The sequence below is a fragment of the Protopterus annectens genome, chromosome 10.part0 (genome assembly GCF_019279795.1).
Source record: "Protopterus annectens isolate FY-2018-M chromosome 10.part0, PAN1.0, whole genome shotgun sequence".
NCBI classification, from domain to species: domain Eukaryota; kingdom Metazoa; phylum Chordata; order Ceratodontiformes; family Protopteridae; genus Protopterus; species Protopterus annectens.
The window spans coordinates 90,424,814-90,447,045 of NC_056744.1; positions in this window are offsets into that span (position 1 = coordinate 90,424,814).

Genomic DNA, 22,232 nt, shown 5'->3' on the forward strand with positions numbered 1-22,232 from the left:
CGATTGGGAAAACTACTCAAGCCCAAACACCCTCGCCCAACGTTTCCTAGAATTTATAAACTCAAATGCTATGAAACAACTGGTCACCACTCCCACAAGAGGGGAAAACATACTGGATCTGGTCATCACCAACATGGGGTCTCTATGTTCCACATCAGAGGTTTACCCCTCATTGGTAAGATCAGACCATAACCAAATCTCACTGGACATCCATATTCCATCCCCACCCCTAGCCAAGGAAACCACGGTGAAGAACTTCTCAAAAGCAAACTTCACACTTCTCAAAATTTAGGTGGAATCCTTCAAAGCCCCCAGGCCAGTGGACAATACGGCCCAAAATGCAGAATCCTTTACAAAAGCATTCTATGGACTCCTATAGGAATGCATGGAGCATGCTATCCCAAATAAAACCAAGACTCACTCCTCCAAAGGCAGGAGACCTGTCTGGTGGACCCCGGCCATAAATAAGCTATACAACAGAAGTAGAAAACTACTACATGACAGAGCAAAATCCCAAAAATGGAAGGCGTCACTGATCAGTACTAGCAAGAAACTACGATCTCTCATAAAATCTTCTAAGGCCAGCTTTGAAAGAAACATTGCACAAGACACTAAAGATAATCACAAGGCCTTCTTTAGTTATGTCAGAAACCTGGGAGGCAACTCCCAGATATGCTCTGAGTTAGTGCAAAATGACAAAAAATTCACTGAACCCACAGACATTGCCAACATCCTGGCAGAAAGGTTCAGTGCAAACTTCTCCCCCCTCCCCCCCCCCAAAAAGAGCAGATGTCTATCCCAACAGAGTGTAGCCTTCCTGAGATCACAGATGCACAGGTGAGAGCTGCCCTCTCCAAAGCTAAAAACACAGCATCAATGGGACCAGATGGTGTCCTGGGCTGCGTCTTACACCAGCTCTAAGAAGAACTAAACCCTCAGATAAAGTCACTGTTCAATCTCAGCCTTAATGCAGGATATGTTCCCAAGGAATGGCGTACAGCAACAGTGGTCCCACTCCACAAAGGTGGTGCCACAACAGACCCCGGAAATTATCGCCCTATAAGCCTGACTAGCCTGGTCTGCAAAGCTATGGAACGTATCATCATGGAAATCATAAACAAAGACATTGGGAGCCTCCAGACACTGGATCCTACCCAATTCGGCTTCGTTAAGGGCAGATCTTGCCTCTTGAACCTGGTCAACTTCTTTGAAACAGTTACCAAAGCCATAGATGAAGGGAAGGTAGTCCACACAGCCTACCTGGACCTCGCAAAGGCCTTTGACACAATACCCCACTCGGGCATCATAAATAAGCTCACCAGCTTAAATATCAACCCCTATGTCACAAGATGGGTTGCAAACTGGCTCAGGGATAGAACCCACATGGTCAGAATAGCAGGTGCCATGTCAGACTCTAAACCAGTTACAAGTGGTGTTCCACAAGGCTCAGTCCTGGGACCTCTCTTGTTCAGTATATATTTCTCCGAGGTACAGGCTAACATGGGTGGACTATGGCTGACCAAGTTCGCAGATGACTGCAAACTGGGTGCTATAATCGACTCTCTGACTGACACAAGCACCCTCCAAAAGGGTCTCACAGAGACGGATAACTGGTGCCAGAGCCATGACCTAAAGCTAAATGCCAAAAAGTGCATAGTCATCCCCTTTGGAAAAAACAAAGTGCCCACAAATTACCACTTAGGTGGTAATCCATTAAGTATGGAAGAAGTAATTAGGGACTTGGGGACCCAAGTAGATAGCAATCTCTCCTTTGACAATCACATTGCCAAAGTGGTTAGAAAGACCTTCTATTAGCCCACCTTATCATGAAAGGGTTCACATCTAGATCAAGAGAGGTCATTGTGCCCCTCTACTCATCACTTATCAGGCCCATAATTGAGTACAATGCCCCGTTAGGGATGTACCTTACCCAACACCTTCAGCAACTGGAAAGACCCCAAAAGTATCTCACCAAGAGGATCAAGGGGCTCAAACAGATGCCCTATGCAGTTCGGCTAAAGAAACTCCAGCTCTACTCAGTTGCATACCACCTACTCAGAGGCGATCTGTGTCTGACGTATAAAGCCATGTCCAACCCAGAATTAATGGACATGCTTCACCTCAGGAAATCTAAATCCCTTAGAGCTGCACGTTCCAGGGACCTGAACCTCAGCACAGAAATAAATAGGACATGCTGGAGGGACAGATTCATATCCCAGAGGCTCCCCTCACTCTGGAACAAAATCCCAATCCATGTCAGGCAGAGCCTCTCACTGACCCTCTTCAAGAGAAATCTTGACGAATGGATGGGAGATCGTAAGTTTACCCCTGGGATATCTTCTGTGTCGCTGCTTGACAGAGGTACAGTAAACAAACCTTAAAAGGACTACCTTCTGTGACCTACTATACAGAGGCACAGTCAACTAATCTAAAAGGGTGGTGAAAGCCAAACATACTCTGGCTAGGCTTATAAATGCCCTAGGGCAGAGAGCCTAGTATCAACCTATGAACAATGAATACACTCGAACATCTATATTTATGGTAAGTGTACACAACTGTATTTTATGGTGAATGTGTGAGATGAAAGGGTTAATCTTATGAGTCTAGGAAATTCTGGAAATATCAGTCAATCCAGTGAAAATTTGGAGAAGACGTGTGCATTCCCATGGTTAGCCCATCCATTCCAGGGGTTTTGCTACAAGGCATATCCTCAACTGCTTTGCACGCTTCTTGAGAAATTGGAGAGGCAAATCTACCATGTTGCTCCAATGACAATTTAGAAAGTTTTCCTTATTAAAGAACTTGCTCAACTTACCATCCCAACCTTCAGGCAAAGGGTCTTCTAAGTAAAAAAAAAAAAAAAAAAAAAAAACTGTATTAATGTGCATTTCTTAGTTACCAACACCTGCTTTCTAGGCTCCCTGGCCCCTTGCTGTGGATATATTTTGTCTGCAGACCTTGATCCTATGAGCCAGAACTTTTCCAGGCCCGTTACTCTTAGCCCGGCTCTTGTGGCAGCCCTTACCAAGTGGAGTTGTACCTTATTCTCCCTCAAGATACCAAGTCAGTATGCTGTACAGATGACTTGACAAGTTTTCCAGTCCCAAAATTTACTTAGCTTATATTGCTGTCATGCTGTAGGCCAACATGATGGCATTAGCCATTTGAAAACCACTATCAATTCAAGCATAAACTCCCACTGCATTAACAAAGTAAGCTGACCCCTGAATTAGCCAACATATAGTGGGCAACACTGTTACGAATCCACTGCTCCTGCTTAAAGATTTCGATAAGAAATACTTATTTCTCTTGGTTGTGATTCTACTAGGTACTACAGACCTGTACTCAGGGTGTTTAAGATGTCAGACATCCACAAGTTACAACTTTGAAGAGACCTTCTGAAGCATCTTCGTATAGTATAAAACATATAGTCCAAGAAGTCATGGAACTTAGGAATAATTCAGCTAGTCCTATTTTAAGTTCTGATAGAATAGTTTCTCCTTGTCCTTCTAGTTCTGTGACTGACTGACAACTTTAGACTTGCTTTTCCCATACCCATCTCCAACAATATGATGTTAGTACATCATTTTGGAGAATTGGAAAGTGGTTTTGGGACATCCAGATTTAGCCAGTATTGTGGGTGTTAAACCTGTATTTACATATAAAAGGGTCATGAATGTGAAAAGTATTCTTGAAAAAGATTCAAGTTCCTATTTAAAACTAGTGGGTTGTTTGGTGCTTTTCCATGCGGCCATTGTAAACAGTGCAGATACATTACCAGCACAAGTTCTATTGAGATCAAACATGCTAAGAAGACCGTTTGGGCATCCGGTCATTTTGATTGTCAGTCCAATTGTCTAGTATATGCAGCCACATGTTCCTCCTGTTCTTGTTTCTATATTGGTAAAACCATCAGAAGTTTAAACAGGAGGATTTATGAACACACTTTGGCTATTAAGAATAAGGATTCCAACAATGCCTTAGCTAGGCATGCAGCTAACTGTGTAAATTATAAAAAGTTTTCATTTTTTGTGGTGGATCATGTTTCTCCAGGTATATTTTGGGGAGACTTTAAGACAGCACTTGAATGTAAAGAAAGTTAGATGGCAAATTCATTTGGGTGCTGATCAGTTTCCAGGTCTGAATGAGACGGGAAATATAAGTTTTCTCCAAATGTTGAGTTTATGAAATTAATAGTGAAGTATTTAAAATATAGATTCTTTATTGCATCTATTTTATACACTTTTTATCTGCTTTTATAAGTTATTTAAACATTCAAATTTATGGAAAAATTGCTTTTTTTATGACTGTTAACTTTAAGACTTGCATTAATTAATCATCAAGTGATTTGAATAATTGATTTCACACTTGTTAACTGTTCAGTATAAATAATGGTGTTTTTTGTGGGGTATTTGTTTCTGATTACGTTCTTGGATTAAAGGACGAAAAGTACGTAGAATACCCTGTGTCTGAGTTGGTTTCTGTCATTGCAAGCAGTTTTTGGATTTTTTAGTTTCGTGGGTGAGGAGGTTGTTTTCTGTAATAAAGAAACAAGGTTCATTAATATTGGGTCAATACACAGAACACAAGTGATTTGCCATTGGGGCTTGACGCAGACCCAACACCAATCTACCCTCAATTATCAAGCACATTTTTTAACCAAGTGTCATCCTAAGGATGATTTCACCTCTGTAGGGACTCCTGCGTTTGTACTACAGTTTAAATTATAAATTAGATCATGATTCTGTATAATTTTTAACAGCCCTGGATGCCACTTTGCACCACTACATTCTTGACACAATTATACCTGCTGCGATACTTTTGAATGTACTGTGCTTTGCAGGTAAAGTAAGACATTGTGCACTAATGAAAGAGAATAATAATAGTTGATAGGCAAACAGCACATAATATAAACATTCAACCATTTCCACAAAAAAAGGCCATTCATGAATAAAGAATTTGGACATTGTGTTGCGATATACACATCAGTGAGTCAAAGAAAGACAGTGACTGCAAATCACTCACTAATAGAAAATGTGAGTCACAAGTATCAAATAGCCCACAAATCCTGTATACCTATCAGAATTCAATGTAAGGTGAACTATTCAAATATGGCTGTAGTTGTGTAGAAAAGAAAGTTACTTTGGTCAATGGCCAGAAGTACATGGTTGTTTATTCGAACATCCGGTTTATCGAATGGACATATGATCATCTCTGTGTATTGTCATAATAGGTAAGTGGGATGTATATCAGGAATGTTTACTGGTTAGGGAAGGGGATAGTTTTAGTGTATGTGCAATTGTATGTGTGTGTTTTAGGGTAAGGGTTAGGTAAAGGGATAGTTTTAATGGTATATGTATGAATGAATCTGTTTGGTGCCTGTGTTTCTGTTTTGTGGTAGTGTTATTAAAAGTTTTTGTTTTTAAGTTAAGACATAGGGCTAGGATTAGCATGCATTACTAAGGCAGTGCTCACCTGCACTGCCTTAGTAATGCATGCTAACTCTAACCCTGCACCTTATAGGTTCATACTAAGTTGGCTACCTTTGAAGGTCATTTAATTTTAGCCAATTTTTCTTCAAAGGTGAGAATCAAACCCTGTACCTTGTATCTGTGAGATAAACAATTTAACTATTTGCCAACTGCTGTGAAGATACTGGGAATTGAACCCAGGACCTCATGCATGCAAAGCATGCATTCTACAAAAAAAAAAAAAAAAAAAAAAAAAAACTTTCCATAATACTACTGCTAATCAGACAAAGTCTAGTGTTAAGGAGGGTTTTAGTGTAAAGATCACAAAGAAATATGCTGTTGTGCTATCTTTTTTCAATCTTTAGTAGGTTTGATGTGCATTTTCAGTATTATGGTAGTTTGATCACGACAGCTGTTTTATGTTTAGTTTAATATTTTGATCAACTACATTATAATCACGTATGTGTGTGTGTATATATGTGTATATATATATATATATATATATATATGTGTGTGTGTGTGTGTGTGTGTATATATATATGCACACACACATTTTCATTGTATATATACATACACATTTTTCACACTTTTGTAGGCACAACTGTCCATTTCCACAACTATACAAGTTCCATTACCATAATCCACTGCTCCCTCATCCAGGTCTGATTCCTGCAGTGACAGTAACTCATTTCAGTAGCAAAATCTTGGGGACAACTGCTTCAATGAGGTTTTCCTTTGCAGGGCACACTTACTAGCTTTACACTCCCAAACTAGTCTGCTGCAATAGGGCTGGCCAAATGGGCTTCCTTCTCTTTAGCTGGTATTGTGACAAACTTACCAAGGGCCAGTGATTTTCTTGGAATGGTCAATCATTATGGTTGGCCCTGCTTTCTTAAGAATGGTCATCTGATGCCCCCTTTAAAGAGTCATTTACCACAGATCCTTACTGTCACTCGTCCTTCTCTAACATAGATGACAAGCAGGCAGGGTATTTCATTTAGATGCATTAATACATAGAAACACGTCAGGATGGATATCATCATCATAAAATATAACACTAGTTAAGAGACAGACCTTACATACATACATACATGCTTGCATCTCAACAGCTAACTACAAAATGTCAGTCAGGCTTGCATGTGCTCAGTATTTATACACTTGTGCAGGCCTTGGATAGCTTCTTAAAGGTACATATACACATTAATCTACAGCCTCCCTCTTAAAAGATTGTCCTTTGTAGAGATATTAGAGTTAGACATGCCTCATTATATACATTAGAAACAAAACACAATGTTCATGTGCAAGTTGCCTTGTATATGTTAGAGGGTTTAGAGATGTGAACATATCTTGTAACATAACAATCTGGACCAAATTTAGCAACAGGGACAGTCTTCAGTGAACAACTCGTATCAGCAACTTCTGGATTTGTCATAAGAATAGGAATGTCCACTGGAACTTCCTCTGGACTTGGAACACCAGACAACTCACTTAGAGATGCTCTTTCTCACAGGCTATGTGCTGTGGTCTAGGCTCTGACACCAGTATTAAATGCTTCCAATTCCACCTAAAGTCTGCTTCTTGTGATTCCACAATGTATGATTTCGGTTCTGGGCAAATACTGTTCATGACACCAATCCAATCATAACCTTTGGGTGTTTGCATTATTACCACTTCTCCTCCTTGTAATGGATTGAGTAGTTTGCTGGTTTTATTGTAGTAGGACTTCTGGGTTAAATGCTTCAACAGATTGGTTTTCACTGACCTGTTGTTCTTGATGCATGGAACCAACAATTGACTGATTGGTAATGTGGTTCTAGTTTGTCTCGACAGAAGTCTTTGAGCAGGCGAGCCAAGATATTTATCACGAGGAACATTTCTGAGATTCAGGAAAACATCAGTATTATCTCATTTTGACTTCTCTAGTAACTGTTTTGCACTTTGAACTGCATGTTCTGCCAAACATTTGACTGCGGGTACTCAGGGCTACTTGTGACATTCCAATAAACCAAAAAAATGTTGAAATAGCAAAATGAACCACTGGCCAGTGAATAATACACTGCACACAACTGAAATATAAAATGTTTAATACAATAAACAAAAAGTCTAATGCCTTGACAAACACAACCTTCTAGGAGTTAATACATAGTTAAAAAAAAAAAAAAAAAAAAAAGCACTGCTATATATATCACACACATTCAAAATAAACAACCTATTAAAACTCATCAATTATAAAAAAAAACTCTCCAATTGCATTCCTTGTTCAGGCCATTGGGAGATAATGTATTGAACTTAAAAATAAAAATTTTCTTTATAAAGTAGTTTATTCTTTAACAATACATCTCTAGCAAAAATGTGTTCCAAAATGCATGCTTTTAAGTCAGTAAATTCCCCTTAATGTACGAAATTGAAATGCATACCCACTGGGTTGTCAAAATGTTTATTTTTTTTCTGTCTCTAATGTGCTCTTGTAGTCTTACTTTGAAAACTCTGTCTCCCCTATATAAAAGAGACCAGAAGGGCAAGAGAGAACATATATTACTCTTGTAATGCAAGTATAAAATGCTATAGGGCAATATTTTACCCTGTTGATTTTATCAAAAGATCTCTCAATATACCTGCATACGGAACATTTTCCACAAGGAATAGTTCCACAAACATTAAGTGATGCATTCAAATCATCCCTAGGGACAATAAATGCATTATGTACCACCATGTCTCTAACATTTCTACCTCTCTTATAAGATATAAGGGGAATTTTATACAAATTATTAACACCATTTCTACTATTGAGGAGAAAGAGCCAATAATATTTAACAATACTAACCACTTCTTGACTAAAAATATTAAAAGTAACAAATTTGTCTCCCTACTGCATGTAGACTTGTTAAACTTAGAATCTGCTCTAGCTTTAGAATTTTTACTACCAACTGAATTACATGCTCCTTCGTATCATACATAGGTACTAGGCTATTGGCCCTAGGGCCTATATAAGCCTAGCCAAAAAGGTACCCTGGCCTTCGCCACCCAAGAAAATTATTTTCCTGTGCTCCTATCAAGCAGAGCCACAGAAGTAATTCCCGGGGTGAATTTCCTATCTCCCATCCAATCATCAAGATTTTTCTTGAAGTGTGCTAATGAGGAGCTTTGTTTGATATAGATAGGTAGTTTGTTCCAGAGTATGGGAAGTTTGTGGGACAGGAATCTATCCCTCCAGCATGTTTTGTTTATTGTGGTGACAAGGTTTAGGTCCCTAGAGTGTGTAGCTTGGAGGGATTGGGATTTCTTTAAGTGGAGCATGTCCAACAGCTCTGGGTTTCACATAGCTTTGTGTGTTAGGCAGAGATGGCCTCTGAGTAGGCGATATGTGACTGAGTAAAGCTGGAGTTTTTTGAGACAGTCTGCATAGGGCATCTGTTTGAGGCTAGTAATCCTCTTTGTGAGGTATTTCTGTGGCCTTTCTAGTTGTTGTAGATGCCTTGTGAGGTAAATACAAAAAGGGCCGTTATACTCTATAATGGGTCTAATGAGTGACAAGTAGAGGGGAACAATGACCTTTTTTTTTCCAGGTTGAGAAACCTTTTGTGATTAGGTGTGCCATGTAGAAGGATTGCCTGACTACTGTGGCAATGTGATTATCAAAGGAGAGACTACTGTCCACCTGTGTCCCAAGGTCTCATCACATTTTCGGTGTTAAGTAGACTACTGCCTATGTGGTAGTTCATGGGTACAGAGTTTTTGCCAAAAGGGATGACCATGCACTTTTTGGCATTGAGCTTGAGGCCATGACTTTGACACCAGGCATCTGTCTCAGTGAGACCCTTTGTAGGATGTCCACATCGTTAGGAGTTTCGATTATGGCTCCTAGTTTGCAGTCATCTGTGAACTTCATTAGCCAAAGACCTTCTGTGTTAGCCTGTACTTCAGAGAAGTAGATACCAAATAGGAGACTACCCAGGACTGAACCCTGTGGTACTCTACTTGTCACTGGTATGAAGTCGGATTTGGAGTCTGCTACTTTCACAGTGTGGGTTCTGTTAGTGAGCCAGTTGGCAACCCATCTTGTGACATAGGGATTTATACCTAGTTTAGTGAGTTTATAATTCCAAAGTGGAGGATGATGTCGAAAGGCTTGGCGAGGTCTAGATAGGCTGTGTGAACCACCTTACTCTCATCTACGACTTTGGTGACCACTTCAAAGAAGTCTATCAGGTTTAGGAGACATGATCTGTCTTTTACAAACCCGAACTGGGTGGGGTCCAGAGTTTGGAGATTGCCAGTGTCATTGGTTATAAGTTCCATGATGATACATTCCATAGCCTTGCAGACCAGGCTCATCAGGTTAATGGGGGCGGTAGTTCCTGAGGTCCACGGTGGCTCCCCCTTTGTGAAGTGGGATCGCTGTATGCCATTCAGTAGGCATATAGCCTGAGATGAGGCTATGATTGAACATGGTACTTGGGTGGGGTGCCAGTTTGTTCTGTAGTTCGTGTAGAACGCTAGGGTGTTGTCAGGTCCCATGGATGCTGTGTTCTTGGCTTTGGATAGTGTGGTTTTTACCTGTACAGCCATGATTACAGGAACTTTGCATTCTTCCGGTATAGAGATGGGCCCTTTAGGGGGTGAGGGGGGGGGGTAAAGTTAGCACTGAACCTGTCTGCCAGGATGTTGGCAATATCAGTTGGTTCTGTATATTTAATGCCATTGTGCTGTAACTCAGAGCAGATCTGAGTGTTGCCATTGAGATTCTTGACATAGCTATAGAATGCTTTGTGGTTGTCTTTAGAATCGGTGGCGATTTTGTTTTCGTAACTAGCTTTGGAGGATTTTATGAGGGATCTCAGCTTCTTACTGAGGTTGACCAGGAAGTTCCTCCAATCATGGGATTGTTACTCTTTTTTTGCAACAGTTTCTTTCTTCTGTTGTAGAGTTTGTTTATGGCAGGGGACCACCAGATTGGCTTCCTTTTTTTGGAGCATAGCATCTTGGTTCTGTTAGGAATTGCACTATCCATGCACTCGTGTAGGATTCAGCAGTCGTACCTCTATTGTCTGCATGGGTGTCGTGAAGTTTGCCACTTCTGTCTTAAGAAGCGTGAAGTTGGCCTTGGAGAAATTTTTTATGGTGGTTTTCCTAATGGGGGCGTGATGTGGATGTCTAGGGTGATTAGCTTGTGGTCAGATCTCACCAACGAGGAACACCAGTTGCCCATGTTGGTAATGACCAGGTCGAGGATATTGCTGCCCCTGGTGGAGATGTCGATAGGTTGATCCAAGGTGTTGGAATTTATGAATTCCAGAAAACGTTGAGCAAAAGAGTTTGGTACGAGTAGTTTTCCCAGTTAATGGTGGGGTAGTTGAAATTGCCCATTATTAGGGTGTTAGGTTGTACTCTAATATTTTCTAGTGTATCAAGAAATGAGGAGTGGGAATCCTGGAGCATGGTGATCTGTAGCAAGCTACAATTTGGATTGCGGTCTTGCCCAGAGTTAGTTACACTTGGATAATCTCTGATGCATTATGCTGAGCAACTAGCCTGGAGGTGTGGATATCCTTAATAAATATGGACACGCCTCTGCCTTTAGTGTTTCGGTCCAGGTTAGGTGGCCAAAAGGTGTAGTATGAATTATAGCCTGGTAATGCAGGGGAACTCTGGAGCCTTGAACCAGGTCTCTGTCACTGCACAGATGCCGATGTTCTCCATTTTAAGGAGTGCTTCGAGTGAGTGCATTTTGAGGTTTAGACTTCTAGCATTGAGCAGCATTACCCTCAGATTTTGCTTGCTTGTACCTGTTACGATGGTGAATTTGTTTGAACCTTGCCTAAAAAATGCACTATAGGGGTGGCAAGAGTCTTAGCCAGTATCCATAATCCCAAGGGCGACAGGTGCAGGCCATCTCTGGCAAAGCATTGTGGTCTGTTGATCATGTTATCCCAGGCAGACAGATACTGGATCCCCTTAGAATGACAACAGAAGCTTAGCCAATTGTTGAAGTCATTTTGTCCTTGTACTGTGGTATCATTCTGGGTGATGGCAAGATGCTACTCAGGGCTAGGGTCATACCTGCCTGGGCTACAAGATCGGACAGATCCTCCATGTCTCTTTTCATGTAGTCCAGGGAGGTATGTCTCTGGTCATTCACACCAACATGGACAATGACAGAGTCATATTTGTACTTGTTGAGAGACCTGAGTGTGTTGTGTCAGATCCTGGCACCCAACAGTCAGCTGACAGTAACTTTCTCCTTGTTTAGCCTGGTGAATGGAACATCAGTGTGCCTGACTATAGAGTCACCTATGACTAGAGTGTTGGGTATGTTGTTTATGCCTTATGGGCTGTGGTTGAGTGGCACACTGAGTTTGTGGGCTATTTGTCTTTTGGGTTGTGTTGGGGGGTGGAGGTTACTTGTGCTTCTGCTTTGGAGGTCCCTGTTGCTTGGGCAGATTTGTGAGAGCCTCCACGAATGTAGGCATGTGTGTGCATTGTGTTTTGGGGGTATAGGTTTTGAACGGACTATGTGATGAGTGGTGTGGTGCAAGTGTTTACCTTCTCCTCTTGACTGTCTAGTCCAGTCTTGGGTGAAGAGAGCTTTGCTTCCAGTTTGGCTATATAAGTCCATCTCTCACAGGTTGTAGTGTTGGGTGGTAGGAGGAGAGGGTTGTCTGTGTACATGAGACAAGTGCTCCATTGCCCCAAAATGCCCAGATTCATCAGGTAGACAGGATAAAACACCGGGAGCTGACCCTTAGACATGCCTGGATAGGTCCCTATTAAGTAGTGAAAACTGTTTTCCTCTAGACAAGTAAGAAAAGTTGAGTGATGTAGTCATTTGTAGCTTATTTAGTGCTTGCAACGGGTTCTGTACAAGTGCTGAGCTCAAAGAAACAGATTTGAGTGCTAAAACTAAAAAAACTGGCTAGTTCTAAGGGAAATTTGAAGAGTAGACTTTATGGTGCCAGGAATAGTTTAACCCTAGCTAAGTGGCGATGCATAAAGTTTTTTTGTTTTTCTTCTTCTTCTTCTCAGATAAGCTACCTTGTGCTTACCACTCCCACTGATAAGCTAGAAGGCTTTCCTCCAACACAGAAAGGCTTGGGGGCTCAGAAGCTTACAAACAGTCCTGGATACAGCAAATCTGTATCTGGACTAGACTACTTACAGGAAAGGCAGGAAACAAGCTTAGAATTTTTTTTTGTAAAGTGGAAAGGAGGAGCAGAAGATAATTCAAGGTTAATTGAAGTAACTTTTTTTAAAGACTGAATAATTCTTCATCATAACCTCTTTGCTTAAAAGCAATACATGTATGTATTATTTCACTCTTTAGTATTTCAGGATCACTCCATGGCCTACTAACTAAGTTCATTATACGGTAAAGCATTTAACATATTGGGGGGGGGGGGATGGCAGCTCTTACTGTCCAAAAAATGTATTTCATAGGTAGGTACTAGGCTGTCTGCCCGAGGGCATTTATAAGCCTAGCCAGAGTGTGTCGGCTTTCACCGCCCCATTGATTAATTAACTGATCCTCTGTCAAGCAGAGCCAATGAAGTGATCCCAGGGGTGTATTTTCTGTTACCCATCCACTCTTCAAGGTTTCTCTTGAAGAGTGTTAGTGAGGGACTCTGCCTGATGTAATTTGGAATTATTTTCCAAAGCATGGGGAGTCTCTGTGACAGGAATCTATTTTTTCCAGCATGTTCTATTTATTGTTGTAGCGAGGTTTAGCTCATTAGAGCGCATGGCTCACAGTGACTTGGATTTCTTTAGGTGGAGCTCGTCCATCAATTCTGAGTTGGGCATGGCTTTGTAAGTCAGGCAGAGATCACCTCTGAGTAAGCGATATGCCACTGAGTACAGCCGGAGTTTTTTCAGTCGGGCTGCATAGGGCATATGTTTGAGACCAGTAATCCTCTTGGTTAGGTACTTTTGTGGTCTTTCCAGCTGTTGGAAGTGTCTTGTGAGGTACATCCCAAATGGGGCATTGTACTCTATGATGGGTCTAATGAGTGATGAGTAGAGGGGCACTATAACCTCTTTATTTCTAGATGCAAATCCTTTAGTAATAAGATGGGCCACATCGAAGGATTTCCTAACTACTTTGGCAATATGATTGTCAAAGGAGAGATTACTATCTACCTGGGTCCCCAGATCTCTTATTACCTCTTCTGTATTAAGGGGGCTGCCACCTATGTGGTAATTCACGGGTGTTTTGTTTTTCCCAAACGGGATGACTATCATTTTTTGGCATTTAGCTTGAGGCCATGACTTTGACACATCATTCAACTTCCTATGTATTTTGGTACTTTTAGTTTAACCAATAGTTTTTTTGAGTTTAATCAGTGCATTTACCAACAACTGCAAGGGACAGCCATGGGTGCATCTTTTCCACCCATGTATGCTAATTTAGTTATGGGTTTATTTGAAATTGAGTTTTTATATGTTAAGTTTCTTAAGAGATTTTGTAGATGTTCATCGTGTTACCCTGCTGCAGTCATCACACTTGGGTTATCCTGTCATCAGGCGGTCCCGCAGTCGGCCTGAATTCCAAAATCTTGGTCCTGCGTCGGTTGCTGTCGCTTCTTCCCTGACGTCAGTGTGCCAGGGGTATATAAGAGGCATCCGATGCCATTTTCTTCAGTCTTTCTTGCCGCACGGTGCCTGAAGCAGAAGCAGTTCACAAATGCTGGTCGGCCGACACCTGAGATTTTCGAATTGAATTTCAGTCCGAAGTCTTCAAAGCTAAGTACCCCATTGGGGAACCTTTTCTTGCCTCAGTCCGATGTCAGAAAAAGTTAACAATTGCATTTCTTGTGGTAAGCAAATACCTGATAAGGACTTTCGTTCTTATTGTATACCTTGCCTAGGCCCAGACCACAACGTCACTGGTTGTCGGTTTTGTGCTAGGTTCAATAAGCGAACTATAAAGCGACGCTTTGATTTCGCATGACACTGCTTCGGTAGGAAATTTAATTACACTATGCCGTCGGAGCAACCGACTACCGGCGTGCATAAAAAACACAAAGATAAAGACAGGCAGCCTAGATCCAAGCCAGACTCCGAGGCCTCAGCTGGGCTGGTCGCCGGTTCTCTGGTTTTCAGTGAGGCACCTACGTAGCCCCTGGCGACCGCAGAATTGCAACCCCAGACCACTTCGGATTCTCAAGCAGAGAGTTCTAGGCCGACGCAGCCATTTTCTTTAGGCCCTACCAACAACATTGCAGAAGGAGAAGCCGGTGCTGTGGAAACACCTTCGGTTACAGAAGGTGTCTTCAGATCGACTACTCTCACCATAAAATCTTATGCTAAGCTTAAGACTCCTCTAAAACCAAAAAAGACTGCACATCAGTCTTCAGTTCAAGGCCCCATGCCTAAGAAACAGATGCTTAAAATGGCTGAAGATTTGATTTCTTTAATCAGGGGTACCCAACCCCCCCCCCCCCAGACAAAAGGCCTAGACAAGAGGAGGATTATGCCTCCTCTGATCAAGTGTCTATTTCCTCAGGCTCCTCTGAGGAACAGGATTACTCCTTTTCCCCCTTATGAAGATTCTGATGCTGAAGATTTCATTCCCTCAGCTTCTCCCCCTGAAGACTATTCCTTTGGGGAAACGTTACATACCATGAGGGAACATTTCCACTGGGAAGGTCAGGACTACTCTGACTCAAAGAAAAGGCTCCGAGAGTTTCTTTTACTCCCCCAGCACAGACCACTTGCTATCCCTCCAGTTTTAGACATTGTGGATATTTACTTAGAATCTAGTCTAAATCCAGATTCTCTGCCTCCTGCTCCAGCCAAACCAGACAGATATTATAGAGTGCCTGACTCACACAAATTCCTTTACAAAAGCCCTGTTGCTGACCCAGAGACAATCTCCCAGGGTCCCAAAGGGGCTAAGGCTTCTATGGCTAAAAATCCTGTACCCTCTGAAAGGGACTCCAGAGCATTAGATAGGTGGGGGAAGAAGGTTTACACCTCAGCTACTCTAGCTATGAGAGCACTAAATTGTCAATTTCACATGCTGAAATACCAGCAATTCCTAATGTCTCAAATAAAACAAAAGATGAGCATGCACCCTCAACAGTCTGAATTCAAGGAAATGCAGGATCTGTTGCATGCAGCTGAACAGGTGGGCAAACATACTTTACAATGTGGATTTGATTCCTTGGAAGCTTCCTGTAGAGCAGCTGTTACTGGGTCTGTTATACGTAGGCATGCTTGGTTAAAGGAACAAACTCTGCCTGATCATGTTAAAGCAAAGTTACTAGATGCACCCTTACAGCAGGATGTCTTATTTGGAGTTAAAGCAGAAGAGATTTTAAAGAAAAATGGAAGATAAGGCAAAATCTATGCAGACGGTCAAAGATTTCTTACAGGTACAACCCCCACGCTTCAGCAGAAATTGGCCAACAAAAAATTGGTCCTTTCCAGCTTCTGACAGACCACAGAGGGGTAAATACAGACGCCGAAGGGGCAGAGGTCAAGCACAAATCCCTTACAAACCTCGCCAAATGGGGCACTGCAACACAGAAGGGAGGAGAAGACAGGTCCCAAACTACTAGAAGACAAACACAATTACTTAAATCCTCAAACTGCCAAGCAAAGCTCTCTTGGCAGCTCCCTTGGGAGGAAAATTAGCACTTTTTGCAGACAACTGGTGCATCATCACAAAGGACAAATGGGTCCTAGACATTATCTCACAAGGATACAGATTCCATTTCCACACCTTGCCAAGGATAAAAGGAATGCCAAACCTGCCACAAAATCAATGGGCAGAGGCACAAAAACAAATTACAGCTCTCATGGACATGAGAGCCATTCAACTGGTACCTACACAGGAGCAAGGCCAAGGATTTTACTCAAGGCTCTTTCTAGTCCCCAGAAAGGACAATGCTTGGAGACCCATTCTGGACCTTTTGATTCTAAACACCTTCTTAAAAGTACCCAAATTCAAGATGCTAACACTACAGCAGCTTCTTCCCATGTTGGGCAAGAAAGCTTGGCTAGTAATGTTGGACCTCAAGGAGGCATACCTGCATGTCGCTATCAGACAAAATTGCAGAAGATACCTCCGTTTCATTGCAGGTTCAACCCATTACCAATTCTCTGCACTGCCCTTTGGCTTATCTACTGCGCCCAGGGTCTTCACAGAATGCCTGGCACCAGTAATTGCATACTGCAGACAAAGAGGAATTCAAATATACCCATACCTGGACGACTGCCTCATCCAAGCAGAAAGCAAGGACATTCTCTTACAACATTTGGCTTTTGTAAAACACCTTCTAAGTTGCCTAGGGTACACAGTAAATGAAAAAAATCAAAACTAGTGCCCTCACAAAATATGACATTCCTGGGTGCTAGCTTGAATACAATGGCCCAGATGGCTTATCTGACGCCAGACAAACAACTACAACTAACTCAATACTTCAAAATAATGGCAACAAAGACCCAACTCCCTGCAAGAAAAATTTTTCAGGCCTTGGGCTTCATGGCATCTTGCATACTACTAATACCATTTGCAAAACTGCATATGAGGAAATTACAATGGTACCTGAAAAGCGTATGGACTCAACACAGCCACAGCTTAGAAACAATGATACCTCTCATTCCCTGCCTTCAACAGGAGTTTCTATGGTGGTCACAGGCATGTCACCTCAACAAGGGTCAGCCTTTCACCTTACCCCCAGCTAGGCAAACTATGACAACAGATGCATCGGACTATGCCTGGGGGGCACACATGGCAGGACAGTGCGTTCAAGGCATATGGACTGCAGATCAAAGAAATCTGCACATCAATCAAAAAGAAATGCTAGCTGTACAAAATGCTCTGACAGCCTTCAAGGACCTCTTACATCCAGGACAGCTTATAATAAGGACAGACAACACCACAGTCATGTGGTACATAAACAAGCAAGGGGGTACACACTCCTACCCTCTATGCAGGCAAGCAATGACCTTGTGGAACACAGCACTGGCTTACCAAGTTCAATTACAAGCTCAATTCCTGCCAGGAAAAAAGAACACATTGGCAGACAACCTAAGCAGGAACATCATGGATCCCCACGAGTGGAAACTGGATCCACAAGTATATGCAATGATAACTCAAAAATGGGGGCGCCCGGACATAGACCTGTTTGCCAACCCCCAAAACTATCAGCTATCAAAATTTTGCACCAGGATATTTAACCATCAAGCTTGGAAATGGATGCACTTTCATTCATGTTGGAAAATGCTGACAGTATATGCCTTTCCTCCATTGCCCCTTCTCACAAAGGTGCTGCTGAAAGTCAGGATGGAGAGACCCCGAATGATACTCATTGCCCCAGACTGGCCACGCCAGCACTGGTACCCACTACTAAGGAACATGGCCCACCATGGATTTTACCACAAATTCCTCATCTGCTCACACAGCAAGACAGTCAGATTCTACACAGCCAGCTCAAAACCTTAAATTTGGCTGCATGGCAAATCACCTAAGCAACCAGCCAGCTCCTCTTTCACAAGCTGTTATGGATGTCATTCTGGAGGCCAGGAGGCCCAGCACCAGGAAAGCCTACTCAGACAAATGGAAAAGATTTTGCGCCTGGAACCATGCTAAAGGCCAAAATACCCTTGAGCCGGACATACCTCAGATTCTACAATATTTAACTGAGATGTTACACAAAGGACTTTCTTTTTCATCTATTAAAATCCACACCTCGGCCATTTCAGCTCACTACAACACGGATCCTCCCTTATATTCACATCCACTTCTAAGGCAGTACCTCGGATCCTCCCTTATTTTCACATCCACTTCTAAGGCAGTACCTCAGAGGGGCCAAAAACATTAGGCCTCCCAGGACAGCACCAACACCAACTTGGGACCTCAACTTTGTTCTGGAAAAACTTACGCTGCCACCTTTTGAGCAAGCTTTCTCAGCTGATTTAAAGTTTATATCATGGAAGACTGCCCTGCTGCTAGCAATTACTTCAGCCAGAAGAGTCTCAGAGCTACAGGCACTAATGGCAGTAGAGCCTTTCCTCATTTTTCATCAAGACAGAGTTTCTTTATGAACTAACCCCTCCTTTATGCCAAAGGTGGTATCCAGTGTGGCTCTAAATCAAACCATTCATTTACCCACCTTCTTCCCAAATCCACAGAACAAAGGAGAAAGACTCCTGCACTCCTTGGACATTCACAGGCAATTACATTACTACTTGGATAAAACTAAGGTTTTCAGAAAATCTGACCAGCTTTTTGTATCCTATGCTACAGCATCACAAGGAAAGGCTATCTCAAAACAGACCATTTCCAAATGGATAGGACATTGCATATGTGTTTGCTACACCCATCATGGAAAACCAGTTCCTGCTAGCATAAGGCCCCACTCCACCAGGGCAGCAGCTACATCTACAGCCTTCCTCAGGGGGGTGCCAACCAAGGATATTCTGGAAGCTGCAACTTGGAGTTCAGTACACACCTTCACCAAACACTATCACTTACCACTTTACTCTAAGTCTAGAGCTGGCTTCACCACTGCAGTTTTACAGGGCCTTCTAGCCTCCTCTAACCCTGTTTGACTCCACCTCCCATCCTTAGGTTTGGGATTCAACCCAAGTGTGATGACTGCAGCAGGGTAACACGATGAACATAGTACAGTTTTGTACCTACCATAAATGTAGATGTTCGAGTGTATACCCTGCTGCAGTCCAGGTTACCCTCCCTCCATCCCCTCTGACCTAACTGAAACCTTTCAATACCTTAAAATCTGATACAACCTTTGTGGTGTATTTGCTTATAGCTGGAGGGATGTTTTGTTTGTGCTAAACTTTTATTATTGGTACTATCTACTGACCACCTTTTGGGGGGGCACTTGACATCTGGGGCAAGAAAAACTGAAGAAAATGGAGTCGGATGCGTCTTATATACCCCTGGTGCACTGATGTCAGGGAAGAAGCGACAGCAACCGATGCCGGACCAAGACTTTGAAATTCAGGCCGACAGCGTGACCGCCTGACGACAGGATAACCCAAGTGTGATGACTGCAGCAGGGTATACACTCGAACATCTACATTTATGGTAGGTACAAAACTGTACTTTTTATTGATTTGATTTTTTTTATGTAAGGGGGGTGAAAATTTAGTTCAGTCATTTGTGAATGATTTGCAAAGCAATTGTTTTGACTTGCAGTTTGATGATTTACAAACAGACAGATCTGTTACTTATTTGGACTTAAAACTTGAAGTTTCTGGCAATACTATAATATATCAGTTTAATGACATAATCACTCACTGGACTTGCACCAAGAAAAAACTTAAAGCTTGTAAACCTACCCTGTGTGAAATCTTAGTATACAGACTTTTAACATATATAACAATCCAAAACATTTTTTTTACATTTTACTGTCGTAACCTTTTCTAACAAAGACAGAAGTCTCTGAGTAGGTGAACCAAGATGTTTATCACAAGAAACATTTCTGAGATTCAAGAGATTCAGGACATCATATTATCTCATTTTGACTTTTCTAGTAACTGTTTTGCACTTTGAACTGCATGTTCTACTAAACCATTTGACTGTGGGTACTCAGGGCTACTTGTGACATTCTTCAGCAAATCTTTTGAACTGTTGCCTTGTAAACTGCGTGCCATTGTCAGAAATAACTTTGTGCAGACTACCCTGTACAGCAAAATGATGCTTCATCTTAGTAATGACAGTACCAGATGCTAAGTTAATCTCGAACCAATTGGAGTAAGAGTCTACCAACACCAAATAATGACCATTCCACTCAAAGATGTTGGTGGCTACTGTCAACCAAGGTAGTTCTGCAATCGGGTTTAGCTGAAGTGGTTACTTCTGTTTATGTGACTTTGTATTATTACTCATGGAACAAGATAAAAGTGCTCTCTCAATGTCTTGTGACATCATCATCTTCTTTCGGCTGTTCTCGTTAGGGATCGCCACAGCAGATCACCCGTTTCCATTTCTTCCTGTCCTCTGCATCTTGCTCTGTCACACCAACCACCTGCATGTCCTCTCTCACCACATCCATAAACCTTATCTTAGGCCTTCCTTTTTTCCTGTTACCTGGTAGCTTCATCCTTGGCATCTTTTTCCCAATATACTCAGCATCCCTCCTCAGCACATGTCCAAACCAACGTAATCGTGCCTCTCTGGCTTTGTCTCCAAACCTTCCAACCTGGGCTGACCCTCTAATATACTTATTCGTAATCCTGTCCACCCTCGGCACACCCAGTGCAAATCTTAACATCTTTAATTCTGCCACATCCAGCTCAAACTCCTGCCTTTTTGTCAATGCCACTGTCTCCAACCCATATAATATAGCTGGTCTCACTACCCTCTTGTAGACCTTCCCTTTCACTCTTACAGGTACTCGTCTGTCACAAATCACTCCTGACACTCTTCTCCACCCACTCCATCCTGCCTGTACTCTCTTCTTCACCTCTCTTCCACACTCACCGTTACTCTGAACTATTGACCCCAAGTGTTTAAACTCATCCACCTTCACCACCTCTACTCCTTGCATCCTCACCATTCCTCTATCCTCCCTCTCATTTACACACATATATTCTGTCTTAGTCCTGCTGACCTTCATTCCTCTTCTCTCTAGAGCATATCTCCATCTCTCCAGGGTCTCCTCCACCTGTTCCCTACTCTCACTACAGATCACAATGTCATCTGAAAACATCATAGTCCACGGGGACTCCTGTCTGATCTCGTCTGTCAACCTGTCCATCACCATTGCAAATAAGAAAGGGCTCAGAGCTGATCCTTGATGTAACCCCACCTCCACCTTAAACGCATCCGTCACTCCCACCGCAGACCTCACCGCTGTCACACTACCCTCGTACATATCCTGTACCACTCTTACATACTTTTCTGACACTCCTGACTACTTCTTACAATACCACAACTCCTCTCTAGGCACCCTGTCATATGCTTTCTCTAAGTCTACAAAAACACAATGCAACTCCTTCTGACATTCTCTGTACTTCTCCATCAACACTCTCAGAGCAAAGATCGTATCTGTAGTGCTCTTTCCTGGCATGAAACCATACTGCTGATCACTAATCATCACATCCCTTCTTAACCTTGCTTCCACTAGTCTTTCCCATAACTTCATGCTGTGACTGATCAATTTATCCCTCTGTAGTTACTACAGCTCTGCACATCACCCTTATTCTTAAAAATCGGTACCAAAACACTTTTTCTCCATTCCTCAGGCATCCTCTCACTTTCCAAGATTTCATTAAACAATCTGGTTAAAAACTCCACTGCCATTTCACCTAAACACCTCCATGCTTCCACAGGTATGTCATCTGGGCCAACAGCCTTTCCATTCTTCATTCTCTTCATAGCTATCCTTACTTCCTCCTTGCTAATCCACTGTACTTCATGATTTACTATCCCTACATCATCCAACCTTCTCTCCCTCTCATTCTCTTCATTCATCAACCCCTCAAAGTACTCTTTCCATCTCCTCAATACACTCTCTTCACTTGTATGTTTCCCTCATTATCCTTTATCACCTTTACCTGCTGCACATCTTTCCTAGCTCGGTCCCTCTGTCTAGCCAATCGGTACAGGTCCTTTTCTCCCTCCTTAATGTCCAACCTTTCATACAACTCTTCATATGCCTTATCCTTAGCCTTTGCCACCTCTCTCTCTTTGCCATGCACCTCATCTCCTTATACTCCTGTCTACTTTCTTCATCTCTCTGACAGTCCCACTTCTTCCCTGCCAACCTCTTTCTCTGTATACTCTCCTGT